We start from the raw sequence: 16,527 nt of genomic DNA on the forward strand, positions 1-16,527 counted from the left end.
TGGCTGAGGAATTCTGGGAGTTGAATTCCACAAGTCATAAAAGGGCCAAGTTTGAAGACCCCTGATTTAAAATAACTCTGTTACTAACTTAACTGCAATGCTTCGCTTAACAACTGTGGCAAGAAAGGTCGTAAAATGGAGTAAAATTCACTGAACAACTGTCTCACTTAACAACAGAAATTTTGGGATGAATTGTAGTCATAGGTCGAGGACCACCTGTAATGCTAAATGTATTTCTGACCTACCTTGCTTTCATTCCATCACCTTTGTTAAAGGTGTCTGTAGCAGGGATCAAGAAAATTAAAATGTTGGCATTGACAGTGGGAGCATTTTTCACCATTTTGACTTTTTTTGACACAAACATGCACAGACATACATCCTGAGGCCAAAAGCAGTTGGCCACCCCTAGGCTTCACCATGGCCACAAAGTTTATTAAACCAACAGGTATATATTAACCTCTGAAGCCCTTCAACTGAGGAGCCTGTTTATTACTCCAGATAAAATAGAAGACAACGCAAGCATTTCAGCTCCCCCCACCGAAGGTAGCTACCCCCATTTATTAACTATAAGTCACTGTGATATCTGCAGGATGTGGTCAAAAAAATAAAAATGGTGGGCACAATGCTGTAATTGGAGCTGCACCTGTTTTTATGTGCATTCTGGAATTTAAAGCAGGGGTCTTCAAACTTGGCCCTTTTATGACTTGTGGACTTCAACTCCCAGAACTCCTCAGCCAGCGTGCCTGGCTGAGGAATTCTGGGAGTCGAAGTCCACATGTCATAAAAGGGCCAAGTTTGAAGACTCCTGGTTTAAAGCAATGTTTCTCAACCTTGGTTACTTGAAGATTTGTGGATTTCAATTCCCAGAATTCCCCTGTGCTGGCTGAGGAATTCTGGGAGTTGAAGTCCACATATCTTGAAATTCCCAAGGTTTAGAAACAGTGTTTTAGAGTAATGTGCAGTGTGCAGGAGGAAAGCTAAATCGAGTCATTACTTTTTATTTATTTTGTTTGTTTGTTCATTTGAATGTAAAGTTATTATTTTGTTGTTGTTAGTTGCGAAGTCGTGTCCGACCCATCGCGACCCCATGGACAACGTTCCTCCAGGCCTTCCTGTCCTCTACCATATTCTGGAGTCCATTTAAGCTCATGCCTACTGCTTCAGTGACTCCATCCAGCCACCTCATTCTCTGTCGTCCCCTTCTTCTCTTACCCTCAACCTTTCCCAGCATTAGGCTCTTCTCCAGTGAGTCCTTCCTTCTCATTAGGTGGCCAAAGTATTTGAGTTTCAAGTTCAGGATCTGGCCTTCTAAAGAGCAGTCAGGGTTGATCTCCTCTAGGACTGACCGGTTTGATCGCTTTGCAGTCCAAGGGACTCGCAGGAGTCTTCTCCAGCACCATAGTTCAAAGGCCTCAATTCTTTGGCGCTCAGCCTTTCTTATGGTCCAACTTTCACAGCCATACATTGCAACTGGGAAGACCATGGCCTTTATTATACGCACTTTTGTTGGCAGGGTGATGTCTCTGCTTTTTAGTGTGCTGTCTAGATTTGCCATGGCTTTCCTCCCCAGGAGCAAGCATCTTTTAATTTCTTGGCTGCTGTCCCCGTCTGCAGTGATCTTGGAGCCCAGGAAAATAAAATCTGTCACTACCTCCATTTCTTCCCCATCTATTTGCCAGAAAGTTATTATTTAGCCAAGGTTAATTGGATGATGTTGACCAGCCACTCTTAGTCCAATTTACCTCACAGAATAGTTCTGGAGAGAAAATTGAAGGGGGGAGAGTTTTTATGGAACATCCCTTAAGCTCTTAGACAATGTATAGAATATTATAAATTAACACAAATAAAAGTAAACTCTTAGTTTAATGATCTGACACGAGGAAGATGTGTCTGTTAAAGAAAAATGTCTATTGAATCCTGACGGGATTTTTACATGTGTATTTCACATTTTTTTATGCATCTTATATATATTTAAAGCAATGCGTAATGGGTTTTACAAAGTCACCCTCACCTTATTTTTTTATTTATTTTATTTGTATCCTGCTGTTAATATTTTTTATAACAACTCAAGACAGCAAACATATCCAATACTCCTTCTTCCTCCTATTCTCCCCACAACAACAACCCTGTGAGGTGGGTTGGGCTGAGAGAGTGGGATTGGCCCAAAGTCATTTAATCAGCTTTCATGCCTAAGGCAGGACTAGAACTCACAGTCTCCTAGTGATTGGCCCAAAGTCACCCAGCTAGCTTGGCAACATAGGTGGCTGTAGAATTCTGCAAGTTGAAGTCTACACATCTTAAATTTGCCAACAGTGAGAACAATTAATCAGTGGAGCCGGTTGCCTCACAGAATCTCGGGTGTTTCATTGCTGAAGGTTTTCAAGAAAAGATTTGCCTGAAATGCTATTTGTCTGAACTGAAATAAAAAGGCTGAAATAAACCGAGATAATAAAGAGCATTGAGCTGCGAGGCTAGAGTGACCTCACCAGTGTACCTTTGGCTAACGGGCATGTTTGTAACTGGCTCTATATCTAGTAACAAAGATTTTGGGGAGATTTTCTGTAACCTTCTATAGTTGCCAGTCCCAAATGGTTTAATTTGCCTGAAATGGTACAGGGCAGGGGTCAGCAACCTGAAACAGTGAAAGAGCCACTCGGAACTGGTTTCCTCAGAAAAGGAAAAACTGGGAGCCGCAAAAAATGTGTGCGCATGTGCATACGTGTGCGCATGTGTAGAACAGGGTTTGACTGAAGAGTGGAGCCAAGGCAAGATATGCACCTACCAGGCATATTTGAATTGATTGGTTGAACGTTTTTAGTCCCACTTGGCAGAGGACTGGGAGCCACAGGAGACGGCTGAAAGAGCCGCATGTGGCTCCGGAGCTGCGGGTTGCAGACCTGTGGTATAGGGTTTCCTGCCTGAGCAGGGGGTTGGACTAGATGACCTCCAAGGTCCCTTCCAACTTCTTCTTCTTCTTCTTATTATTATTATTATTATTATTATTATTCTTATTATTATTATTATTATTATTATTATTATTATTTCTTTCAACTTAAGTGAAGGAAGAGGAGGAGGAGGAGGAGGAGGAGGAGGAGAAAGATATGGCAGACAAGGAGAAAGATCAGGAAAGAGGAGGAGGAGAAGGAGAAGGGGAAAGAAGATATGGCAGCGAAGGAAAAAGAGATCGGGATGGAGCAGGAGGAGGAGGAGGAGAAAGATATGGCAGATGAGAAAGAAATCAGGAGAAGGAGGAGAAGGAGGAGAAGGAGGAGAAGGAGAAAGAAGATATGGCAGCGAAGGAAAAAGAGATCAAGAAAGAGGAGGAGGAGGAGGAATATTCTGTGCCAACTCCAAACCCTAAGCGGAGTATTATTTTTCCCCCTCGACAATCCTAATCAAAATATTTGTCCCCACACGACCAAGTTAACATCATTGGTTTTACGGCACCAACGGAGCCCGTCTGAATAATTTATGGGCAGCTGAGTTACCTCTGACCTTGAACGTTGGAGCCTTTCTCTTTTCTCTTCCTCCGTTCTCACAGCCGTTCGGAACAGCTGGACTGTCTGGCTGCAGCCGGAGAGAGCCCAGCGCAGGCTTTGTCTAACTCGGGCCATTAGCTGAGACAACTTTACAATTCAGAGAAGTAACAATATAATATTTATGGACTCTTCCATCACCTCCCGTCTGGCTCTTTCACTTGCTTTACCGTGGCCGCCTTGTTGCCCTTTTCCCAGTTTGGCCCGGCAAAAGGTTCCTTTTTTTCTGTACGGCAAACTTGGAAGGAGAACAAAAAGGAACAACTAAAGAGAAACGAGAGCCCCAAACAGCCCGGAATTCTGTTCTATTCTGTTTGCAAAATTTATACGGTTACCGTTGCTTATTAACAGGTCTGCCTTGGGGTGGGGGGGAAGCCTTGCCTTCCTATGGTTTCTGCAAGAACTGGTGGGATTTTTCTGCCTCAGGGGTGATAAGGTAAAGGTTCCCCCGCACATGCGTGCTAGTCGTTTCCGACTCTAGGGGCCGGTGCTCATCTCCGTTTCAAAGCCGAAGAGCCAGCGCTTGTCCGAGGACATCTCCGTGGTCATGTGGCCGGCATGACTAGAGGCCAAAGGCGCACGGAACGCCGTTACCTTCCCACCGGAGCGGTCCCTATTTTTCTACTTGCATTTTTACGTGCTTTCGAACTGCTAGGTTGGCAGAAGCTGGGACGAGTAACAGGCACTCACTCTGTTACGCGGCACTCGGGATTCGACCTGCCAAACTGCCGACCTTCTGAGAGACAAGCTCAGCGTCCTAACCCACTGAATTCTGGGGGTTGAAGTCCACAAATCATAAAAGGGCCACGTTTGAAGACCCCTGTGCTAGAAGGTGGTGGAAGTAGAGTCCCACAATACAGGTAGTCCTCGACTTACAACCGTTCGTTTAGTGACGGTTGGAAGTTACAACCGCACTGAAAAAAAGACCGTTTTTCACACTTACGAGCATTGCAGTACGCCCACGGTCACATGATCAAAATTGAGATGATGAGCGACTGACTCGTATTTATGAAGGTTGCAATGTCCCAGGAGTCAAGTGATTGCGACCTTCTGACCAGCAAAGTCAATGGAGAAGCCAGATTCACTTAACAACCGTGTTACTCACAACTGCAAGGAGTCACTTAACAACTGTGGCAAGACAGGTGACAAAAATGGAGCACGATGCACTTAACAACCCTCCTGCCTCCTAATGGAAATTTTGGGGCTCAGGGGTGGTCATAAAGCGAGGACTACTGGTATGGCTGCTGCTATCTTGAAGAGTTTCTCGCTGGCTGGCTTTCCAGATGCCTCGGTAGGAATTCTATTGCCATTCCATAAAAGTAGCCCTCGACTTACGATCACAATTGAATCCAAAATTGTTGTTGCTAAGCGAGACCACTGTTAAGTGAGTCGTGCTGAATTTAACAACCTTTTTGCCATGGTTGTTAAGCGAAACACTGAAGTTGTTAGGTGAATCCTACGGTTGTTAAGCCAGTCTGTCTTCCCCCATTGTGAATAAGCTTCCTAAGAAGATCGCAATGACAATCCCAGGTCCCTGGGACGCTGCAACCACCCAAGGTTTGATCATGGGACTCTGAGGAATGCTGCAACAGTCATAAGTGTGAAGACTGGCCATAAGTCCCTTTTTTTGGTGCCGTTATAAATTGGAATGGTCATTGAAGAGCAACTAAGATGATCGAAGGCCTGGAGACTAAAACATATGAAGAACGGCTGCGGGACTTGGGTTTGGCCAGTCTAAAGAAAAGAAGAAATAGGGGAGACATGATAGCAGTGTTCCAGTATCTGAGGGGCTGCCACAAGGCAGAGGGGGCCAGGTTGTTCACCAGAGCACCAGAGGGAAGGGCGAGAAACAATGGTTGGAAACTGACCAAAGAGAGAGAAGCAACCTGGAATTAAGGAGAAACTTCCTGACAGTGAGGACAATCAACCAGTGGAACAGCTTGCCTCCAGAAATCGTGGGCACTCCATCACTGGAGGTTTTTAAGAAGAGACTGGACATTCACCTGTCTGAGACAGTATAGGTTCTCCTGCTTGAGCAGGGGGCTGGACTAGAAGACCTCCAAGGTCCCTTCCAGTTCTATTCTGTTCTGTTCTGTTCTGTTCTGTTCTGTTCTGTTCTGTTCTACTCCACTCCACTCCACTCCACTCGACTCCATTCCATTCCATTCCATTCCATTCCATTCCATTCCATTCCATTCCATTCTATTCTATTCTATTCTATTCTATTCTATTCTATTCTATTCTATTCTATTCTATTCTATTCTATTCTATTCTATTCTATTCTATTCACATATTGGCTGTAAGTTGAAGTCTGACAGTACTGTCACTTTTAGTATTTCCTCTCCCCCACCTTCTCCCCAGAGCTTCTTACTGTCCTCTCCGGCTGTTCCACTGAAGTTTCTAACTACAGGTAGTCCTTGACTTACAGCAGTCATTTAGTGACAGTTTGAAGTTACAACTCCAGTAAAAAGAAGTGGCTGCTGACTCTTCCTCATGCTTACATTTTCACATTCCTCAATTTTCACAGCATCCTCATGGTCACATGATCAACCTGGGGCACTGGGCAGCTGACATGTATTTACCATGGTTGCAGGATGACCATTTGCCACCTGCCCAGCCAGCTTCTGACAAGCAAAGGAAAATTGGCAAATCTGGATGCACTTAAAAAATTACAGTGAATTGCTTTAACAATCAGGGCAAGAACAGCTGCAAATATTGGGCATGACTCACTTAACAACTGCCTTGCTTAGCAATGGAGATTCTGCTCTCGGTTGCGTTGTACATTGAGGACCAGCTACATGCAAGAAAGCTACATGCAACCTAGAAGTAAGGAGAAATTTCCTGACAGTGAGAACAATTAATTAGTGGAACGACCTGCCTCCAGAAGCTATGAATGCTGCAACACTGGAAGATTTTAAGAAGAGAATGGACAACCATTTGTCTGAAATGGTATAGGGTTTCCTGCCTGAGCAGGGGGTTGAACTAGATGACCTCCACAGTTCCTTCCAACTTTATTATTATTATTATTATTATTATTATTATTATTATTATTATTATTATTATAAAACTTTCATTCATTAAACATGAAACTCAGTCAACTGAACATTCAAATTGACTAGCACCAATGGTGGTTGACACGGGCTGCTGCCAGCATCCTAGGTATCAACCAGGTATCTCCTGAAAATGTAAGAAGTTCCGAGTAGCGCAGTTTTTTTTGTAGCTTTGCTGGAGTTAGTGTAGGAAGCTGCAATTTCTTGAGGTGTTTTGCAAAGTTTTTGGACATAGTTCCCAGTGCCCCGATGACAATGGGTATCACTGTTACACGTTTCATCCATAATCGCGCAGTTTCGATGGCCAGGTCGCGGTACTTCGTAATTTTTTCCAGTTCTTTTTCTTCGACTCTGGCATCTCCTGGTACAGCGATATCAATCCACTGTACGCTTCGGTATTATTATTATTATTATTATTATTATTATTATTATTATTATTATTATTCACCGCCCTGAGTCCTTCGGAAGAAGGGCGGTATAAAAATTCAATAAATAATAATAATAATAATAATAATAATAATAATAATAATAATAATAATAATAATAATAATAATAATTATTATTATTTAGATGGCCAAGACTTTCAAAAAGCTTCAGCCGCCTTGCAGCCTGTCTTGCCCTCCCCCTCCCCATTTTAGCTACCTGCATTGCCTTCTGCTTCCCCAGCCAGAGTGGGTCACTTGGGGATGGCTTTTTCAGACAACAGACATCTCTTTCACATCAAATGGCATAAACTGAGGGGTGGGGCTGGGGAATCTAGACACGCACACTCCTCCTAGAGACAGACAGGCCTTTCTAATTACGGCCTGGTGTCAGCCATGGGCTTGCAGATCTTTGGGGCCATTTAAATGCCCCATCTGAAAGGGAGGGGCTGCTAATTTGCCTGCAAGGCCGCCTTGAGGCAGATGGAGCCTCCAACTGCTGCAAATATGCAAATGAGGTGTCAGGCTGGGCTGGGGCCTTTGGCATGGCGGAGGAGAAGGCGGGCTGGGAATTTAGGTTTAGGTTTAGGTTTATTCAATTTCTATACCGCCCTTCTCCCAAAGGACTCAGGGCGGTTAACAGGGCATATATAATAAATAACAGTACAAAAATTAAAAAGAGATTAAACCAATGCCCAATTAAAATACAATGACAGTAAAATAGTAAAAAACCCGTTAAAAAAACCTTCCCCATCAGGCCAGACCAGCTAGTTCAAAGAAGTGGGTCTTCAGCCCACGGCGGAAGGAGCGGAGGTCCGATGCCATCCGGAGCTCAACCGGCAGTTGGTTCCATAGTGCCGGAGCACCCACAGAGAAGGCCCTCCCCCTGGGGGCCACTAGTCGACATTCCCTGACCGGAGGCACCCTGAGGAGACCCTCTCTGTGGGAACGCACAGGGCGGAGGGGAGTTGACGCCGGCAGCAGGTGGTCCTCGAGGTATCCCGGACCCATGCCATGTAAGGACTTGAAGATCATAACCAAAACCTTGAACCTGCAAAGCAATATCCAGAGTGCCCTCTTCCAGCAGGGAGACAAGGCACTGCCACTTGCTGACCAAACAGTTTCAGCCAGTGCTTTTTTTGTAAAAGAAAAAGGTGCCGGAACTCACACAGGTCATACAACCCGCCTTTCCTACCCTACAAGGTTCCATCCCAAAAAGGTGCCGGAACTCTGTTCTGAGCGTTCTATGAGAAAAAAAAGCCCTGGTTTCGGCAAATTACAGGTTAGTCCTCAACTTACAGCCACAACGGAGCCCCCAATTTTTGTTGCTAAGCAAGAAAGCTATTTAGTGTGAAGGCCAAATATGGCTCTTTTTAGGCTCGTTGCTCTCGGCCTGCCTATTTTCCAGTGAGACAGACCGAAACAGGACGGTCGTTTTATTACAATTCATCAGAATATTCAGACAAAAGGGATTCACTTTCTTAGGGTCTTGCGGAAGAACAGGGAAGAACAACAGCTAATGACCCTCTTTTACTGGTCTACCATAGAGAGCGTCCTCTCGTATGGTATTGTGGTTTGGTATGCTGGTCTGACAGCCGCGGATAGGAAAGTATTACAGAGGGTTGTGAGCACAGCACAAGACATTGTGGGCTGTTCCCTGACACCACTGGATGACCTCGCCAGGGCTCGTTGCCTTGGAAGAGTGAGGAAGATTCTCAGGGACGACTCACAACCTGGACGGTATCTCTTTACTCTCCTACCATCTGGTAGGAGATATAGGAATATAGCCAGCCGTACCAACAGGCTGAAAAATAGCTTTTATCCGTGGGCTGTTAGGCTTTTAAATGGGACATAATCTCATGCAGAATTGACTTGGGAGGCCGGTGTGTGGTGTAGTTGGTTCACATAGTGTGGTGGGATGGAGGGTTTGTTGTCACTGTGTGTTGGGGGGGAGAGAGCACGGGGGGGCCCCTCAGCTAATCTCAATGTACACATGTTGTACTTTGACAATAAAGGTTTATTATTATTATTATTATTATTATTATTATTATTATTATTATTATTATTATTATTATTATTATTATTATTATTCCTCTCATTCCCCAGTCCCTAGCTTACCTCCCCTTTTATGGTTAACATAACAAAGAAAAAAATGAAGGAGGGAAGTTGGTTGGACAAGTTAAAACCCCTCCTTTGCACAGTAAATCAACCACAAAGGTTGTTTGAAGTTAGATAACCAAAAGCCAGTTGACACCAAGAAACTTTTTCTTATCAGGAGTTGGTGTCCAGCCATCCTTCTGTAACTTTTATCTTTTCAGTTTAGGGATGTTAGAAGCTATCTAACCAATCCTACATTCCGGTCTAATGGTTTTTATAAAACCTTGTCGCCATCTTAAAAGAGAGAAAAGTAAGTCAAATCAAAATATAAAGTAATTCTGTTTAAAATACAAAGTAACAGCCACACTTCTCTGTGCATTAATGATTCACCTGTGGAGGTGGTTACCAGCATCAAATTCCTGGGTGTGCAGCTAACGAGTAGGCTGGCTTGGTCACTCAACAGCGTGACACTGGTGAAGCGGGCACAGCAGCGCCTGCATTTTCTGCGTCGCATGAGAAAAGCACATCTTCCTTCCCCTGTCCTGACCACTTTCTACAGGGGGACGATTGAGAGCATCCTGTCATACGGCATCACAGTCTGGTTTGGAAGCATCCCTGCTTCAGACAGGAAGGCGGTGCAGAGAGTGGTGAAGACGGCTGAAAAGGTCATTGGCAGTTCCCTCCCTCCCATCCAGGACACAGCACAGAAGCGTTGCTTGAGCAGGGTCCATAAGATTATCTGGGACACGACACATCCTCTTCACGACCTGTTTTCCTCGTTACCTTCTGGGAGGAGGGGGCTTTGTGGTATCTGTAGCAGAACATCCAGATTCAGCCTGTTCTGAACCAGCCCTCTTCTAGCCTTGTAGTAAGGCAAACCCCTATTCAGATAGAAGAGACTGGAGAGCGTTCAAGGCTAAAAGGCGTCTGCCAAGATTTATTACGCAGTTAACAAAAACACTAGAGCTTGTCTTCTCAAGCGGAAGAGTTGCTTTCAGCAACCAGCCCCTCCCCAAACACTCCTTTTATTGAGAGCTCAGGGCGTGGTCTCCCTGTGCCTCCTCCCGAGGAGTCCCACAGCCTTTCTTTGTTTGTTCCTGCTCGACTGCCTCCTGCGTCGGGCGTCCTTGAACAGGGCCAGCTGTGGGTCATCATCTTCCGCACTATCGGGCTCACGCAGCTGAGAAGAGGTCCCCGGCTGAGGGCTCTGCAAAGCCTCCAAACCATCATCAGCCGGTTCGTCTCCCTCCTCCCCCTCATCTGAGTCATCCGATACATCGGAGCCGGCTGTCGGACCCACAGGCTGGCCCTGAGTCACAACACAGCCATAGTTTCATTCCATACAGCATTAACCTTGTGAACTCTCAAGCCTCCTCCTTCCATTATATATTCAAGATGGACAGTAGCTAATATTTTGCTGTTATGTATATGTAGGGGTGTGGGTCTATACCAGGGGTTGGCAACCTTGGCTCTTTTATGACTCATGGACTTCAATTTCCAGAATTCCTCAGCCAGCCATGCTGAGGAGAAGAGAGAGGTTTCCATGCTGAGCCATGCTGGCTCAGGAATTCTGGGAGTTGAAGTCCACGAGTCTATACATATGTTGTATATAGTATGTTTTAGGTGTGTGTCATGCAGGGCTTTTTTCCTCATAGAACGCTCAGAACGGAGTTCCGGCACCTTTTTTGGATGGAACCTTGTAGGGTAGGCAAGGCGGGTTGTATGACATGTGTGAGTTCCAGCACCTTTTTCTTTTACAAAAAAAGCACTGGTGTCATGTATATGTTTCACCTTGAGAGCGGGCAACTAAATTTCATTTTTGATGTGTGCCGTTGTGCCCACAGTAAAAAATGACAATAAAGATTATTTTATTTTATCTAAAAGTAACTATATTAGCTAACAAATTACAAAGTCCATGTCATTTGCCCCTCAGTGACTTTTGCCCTATTTTGCCATCTATCTTACCGCAGTTGTTAGTGCAGGCATCTAATTACAGTTTGTCAGGCTAAGGACCATACTTGCTCATGCTTGGTTCGGGATAGCATGCTAGAATGGAGTGCTAAATTTTATTTCATGTTACAAGTCTCATCTCAGTTTAGGCATGAAAGCTGGCCGTGTGACTTTGGGCCAATCACCAGGAGACAGTGAATTTTAATTCCATCCCACAGGACTCCTAGGGAAGTCTCAGCCCAACGTACCTCACAGGGTTGTTGTTATGGGGGAAAAGGAGGAAGGAGTATTATGTATGTTTGCCGCCTTGAGTTACCAATAAAGTCCTAAAGGCAGTATCAAAATCTAATAAATAAATTCAAATGGAGTTCATGGGATTAATTCCCAGCAAGAGTCAAGAGAATTTTCCCTCTTTTGTTCAAAAATATTGGTGTTCTCTGGAGGCTGGATCCAAAGTTTCCAGGCTCAAATGGCACCCTTGAGGACTCAGGTTATGTGCTTTTGCTGCATTGTGTATGTGAAACAGTGGGGAGGCTGAAAAGGGAGTGTGTCAAAAAAGTCAAGATGGTAGCAGTGCCCAAGTTGCTGAAACCCCACCTCTTTTGCATGCATTGTAAAAAAAAAAGGGTATGTGTGTGGGGCTTTAACAACAACAACAACAACAACAACAACAACAACAACAACAACAATAATAATAATAATAATAATAATTTGGAAGGGACCTTGGAGGTCATCTAGTCCAACCCCCTGCTAAGGCAGGAAACCCTATACCATTTCAGACAAATGGCTGTCCAGTCTCTTCTTAAAAACTTCCAGTGTTGGAGCATTCACCACAAGGCCACAGCTGCCATTTTGGCTCCTTATCTCATAAGTGGCAACTCAGACCAGATGGAAACAAACATGGAAAGTAGGCAACCTTGGCTCTTTTATGACTTGTGGACTTCCAACGCCCAGAATGAGAAAATTCCTGCTACAGTTTTGCAAAGTTGTTACTTATCCCAGAAATCTGTCTACTCTTGCTTCCTTGGTCTTGTTGTCCAAATGTGTGGGACCCAAAACTGTGTTTGGTAGAAGGGTAAAAATGGATGTTAAACTAGTTTAGCTTCAGAATTCATTGCCATCCAATAGGGCAGGGTTTCCCAAGGTAGGCAACTTTAAGATGCGTGGACCAACTCCCAGAATTCCCCAGTCAGCAAGGTTGGCTATGGAATTCTGGGAGTTGAAGTCCACACATCTTAAAGTTGCCAAGGTTGAGAAACATTGCTATCGCTGTGTATGTCCACAGCATCTAGTTCCACTGTGACATCTATGTTGTTCCTCAATCCCTTCCTCCTTGCTCAGGGGCAGCCAGAACAATTAGAGGAACAGGCTGTGTCCTTCCCACCCAAGGTGCCAGCTGCCCAAATCCATAGGAAGCACAAACAACAACAACCCACAAGGACCAATCTCTGTTACGATGACAGTTACTATAAGCAACAGTAAATTATACAGCATGCTGTTTGTTCGTCTCAGCAAATCTTGCTCCTTTCCCAATTTTGCTGCCAATCTGCCTCACGGAGAAGCTAAGAGCGTCCACCCTTGGCCTAATAATCTAATATCAGTGCTGGGGTGGATTAGCCTATGATTATGCCACAGGGTTTGGAAATGATGCTCCCTCCAACCATTACAGTCTACGGAAGAGCCACTAAATCTTCTCTTTTGTCATTCACAGGTTACAAGTCAGAGATTCAAGGGAACGGCACTGCAAATCTTTCTCCAGGGTTTTCCTGCTGATGCCTTCTTTTCGGAAGGATATTTTCAAGTGCTTCTGCCATTGTTTTTATGGTGAAGATGGACATAAGAGGTTGAGAGCAGTCAAGCTGTGCCGGATATCCCAATTTCTCCTACGGGGAGACAAACCAGCAAGTCAGCATGCTGCGCCAGCTCTCTTCCTGTTTTCTGCCCTTGTGTATGAAGCGCGTGTTTAATGCAGCACAGGCGGTGTTTGTGCCAAGTGCTAAACCAGGGGTAGGCAACCTCGGCTCTTCTATGACTCATGGACTTCAACTCCCAGAATTCCTGAGTCAGCTGACTCAGGAATTCTGGGACTTGAAGTCCATGAGTCATTAAAGAGCCGAGGTTGCCTACCCCTGTGCTAAACCAAGTTAAAATTGAGTGGGGATGTTCTTAGGGCAGCATATTAGGAGCTCAGCCAGCGTGCCAGCATGTGATGTGAACCAGCCCATCAGGTTAAACCATGATAAGGTTTATTTGAGTGGGGTATAGAGTATGTTATGTTAACACATAACTTATTATTTTTTCAAATGTAGTCTTGCATCTAGTATAGTGTTCCTCATTGTTGACAACTTCCAGAATGCCTAAGCCATCATGGCTGGGCTGGGGAATTCTGGGAGTTAGAATAGAATAGAGCTGGAAGGGATCTTCTAGTCCAGCCCCCTGCTCAAAGCAGGAGAACCTATACCAGGGGTAGGTAACCTTGGCTCTTTTATGACTGGTGGACTTCAACTCCCAGAATTCCTGAGCCAGCTGTGCTGGCTCAGGAATTCTGGGAGTTGAAGTCCATGAGTCATAAAAGAGCCAAGGTTGCCTACCCCTGACCTATATCATTTCCGACAAGTGACTGTCTAGTTTCTTATTAAAAATCTCCAGTGATGGAGTGCCCACAATTTCTGAAGGCCAGCTGTTCCACTGGTTAATTGTCCTCAGTGTCAGGAAGTTTCCCCTTAATTCCAAGTTAAAATGCTTTCCTCTTAAATTGGCCAAGGTTGAGGAACAGTGCACTAATGGGTAGCAGGAACAAACATCTTGCCACTGCTTTGGGAATAACATTTAACAGGCAGCAAAATAACAAGAGTTGGAAGGGACCTTGGAGGTCTTCCAATCCAACTCGCTGCATAAGCAGGAGAGCCTATGCCATTTCAGACAAATGGTTGTCCAATCTCTTCTTTAAAACCTCCAGTGTTGGAACACCCATAACCCCTGAAGACAAGCCGTTCCACAATTAATTGCTCTGCCAGGAAATTTCTCCTTAATTCTAGGTTGCTTCTCTCCTTGTTTAGTTCCCATCCGTTGCTTCTTATCCTGCCTTCAGGTGCTTTGGAAAATAGCTTGACTCCCTCTTCTTTGTGGCAGCCCCTGAGATACTGGATCACTGCTATCATGTCCCCCCTCGTCCTTCTCTTCATTAAACTAGACATACCCAATCCCAGCAAGCGTTCTTCATATGTTTTAGCCTCCAGTCTCCTAATCATCTCGGTTACTCTTCTTTAATTTATTTTCACGTTTCATTTCCTTTCTTTGAATCTCAGCATGTAAAGGTTAAGGGGGACTCCTCCCAGTTGTGGTCCCTAAACAAGGACTGTTTTTATCTTCCAACTGCAGCTTCACCCTATCCCAACGTTTGGAGGAAGAAACGTCTCTTCTGGCAGAGCCTGCTGGATCTCAAAGAGAAGGGGGTTCATGGGGCAGGGCTAGCAGAAAGAAGGCACCTTTCCTACAACCAACTAGATGGCAAAATTGTGATGAATTTGATGGGACTGACGTTTGTGTAAATCTGCCTAGGATTTGTTGGTAGTCCCTTATTATTTCACCTCTCGAAGTGTGCTTTCTATTTAAAGTGTTGTGAAAAAAACAAGTGGTGTTTTTTTTAACTTCGGCTTTAGCGTTTTCCAGTTAAAGTTGCTAATCTTATTGTTTAATTCTTTTTTTAAAAAAAGTTGGTGAAACAAGTCAGGTGGACCTAGAAAAACAGTGTTCTTTGTAACAGACATCCAAAGAAACAAATAAAAAAGAGATTGGGTTGTTTTAATTGTTTTGTGTATATTTATAAATCAGAAGGAAAATAACTCATAGAGATCTGCAGGGCACTGCTTGTTTCTTAAATGATTGGCAACCAACAATAACCAATTGTGGAAACCAAATGGTAATTTTGCTAAAGGATTGTGTTCGGATTTGGATTATTATTTTTTTACCCATCTGTTCTCACAGCTCAAATGGAGAGCAGAAAAAGGGCAGGAATTTGGTATCGTTTCTCTTCCATTGCTTTAATTCAAAGATAGGCTTCCAAGGCACCTACAGCTTTGGTGTCCACCCTGCTACATACAGAGTGCTATCTAAAGTAGCTGGGAGTATTAGTCAGGGCTTTTTTTTCTCATAGAACGCTCAGAACGGAGTTCCGGCACCTTTTTTGGATGGAACCTTGTAGGGTAGGCAAGGCGGGTTGTATGACATGTGTGAGTTCCGGCACCTTTTTCTTTTACAAAAAAAGCACTGGTATTAGTTAATACTTACTTCCGTAGTGGCGAACCTATGGCATGCGTGCCACAGGTGGCACACAGAGCTCTCTCTGTGGGCACGTGCGCCGTCGCCCCAGTCCTAGGCCTTCAGCTGGGTTTTATAAAACCTTTTCGCTTTAGGCCTCCACCACCGTGTGCCAAAAAAAAAGGTTCAATCAATCAATTTCAACTTCTTGTGGGGGAAAAAGAAGATCTCGCAAATTTGGAATTGATTGATTGAACTTTTTAGTCCCACCTAGTGTGCCTTTACCACCGCAGCCATACCCACCCAACGGGCCACACCCACCCAATGGGCCACGCTTACCCGGCACCCGATGATACATAAGTGGGGGTTGGGTTGCAGTTAGGGTACTCGGTCTCTAAAAGGTTCGCCATCACTGACTTGCTTTATTACAGATGGTCCTGGACTTACAACTATTTCTTTAGCAACCGTTTGAAGTTACAACAGCATCAAAAAAAAGTGACTTACGATCAGTCCTTGAACTTATGACCATTGCAGCATCTCCATTGTCACATGATCAAAAATCGGTGCTAGGCAACCAGCGTGCATTCATGAGGTTTGCAATGTTTCAGAGTCATTTGATCACCATTTCCAACCTTCCCAGATGGTTTGGGACAAGCCAAGTCAATGTGGGAAGCCAGATTCGCTTAATGACCATGTGATTCATTTAACAACTGCAGTGATTCACTTAACAACTATGGCAAAAACACCCTAAAATCAGGCACTGCTCACTTAACAGCTGCCTGGTCCCAATTGAGGTCATAAGTCAAGGACTACCTGTACTCCCATGACCACAGGCAATAAAATAAGTCCTACATTTTATTCCTCTTTTGAAATTTTTAAATCCATTCAAAAGGGCTTGCATATTGCTTTTGCAATTGCCTTTCATCACATTACAATTTATTTCTTTACCCATTCGGTTTATATAGCCCCCCCCATCTCATTTTTCCATGATTCTAGGTGGCTTAGAATAAAACAAAATACAGAAAATACAGAATAAAAAATGAAACATAGCTGTATCTATGTCCACTATCTAGCAATTTACCCAGTTAGGAGATGGACAGTGACCGAGAAATGGGACTTCAGGTTCAGCCACAGAATCAAATTTTCAAGGCCTTACAAAAGGCCAAGAGGGACCAGGCCAACCTGATATTCTGGGGAATGAGCCGTGTTCAT

The sequence above is a fragment of the Vipera ursinii genome (assembly GCF_947247035.1).
Source record: "Vipera ursinii genome assembly, chromosome: 1".
Classification (NCBI taxonomy): domain Eukaryota; kingdom Metazoa; phylum Chordata; class Lepidosauria; order Squamata; family Viperidae; genus Vipera; species Vipera ursinii.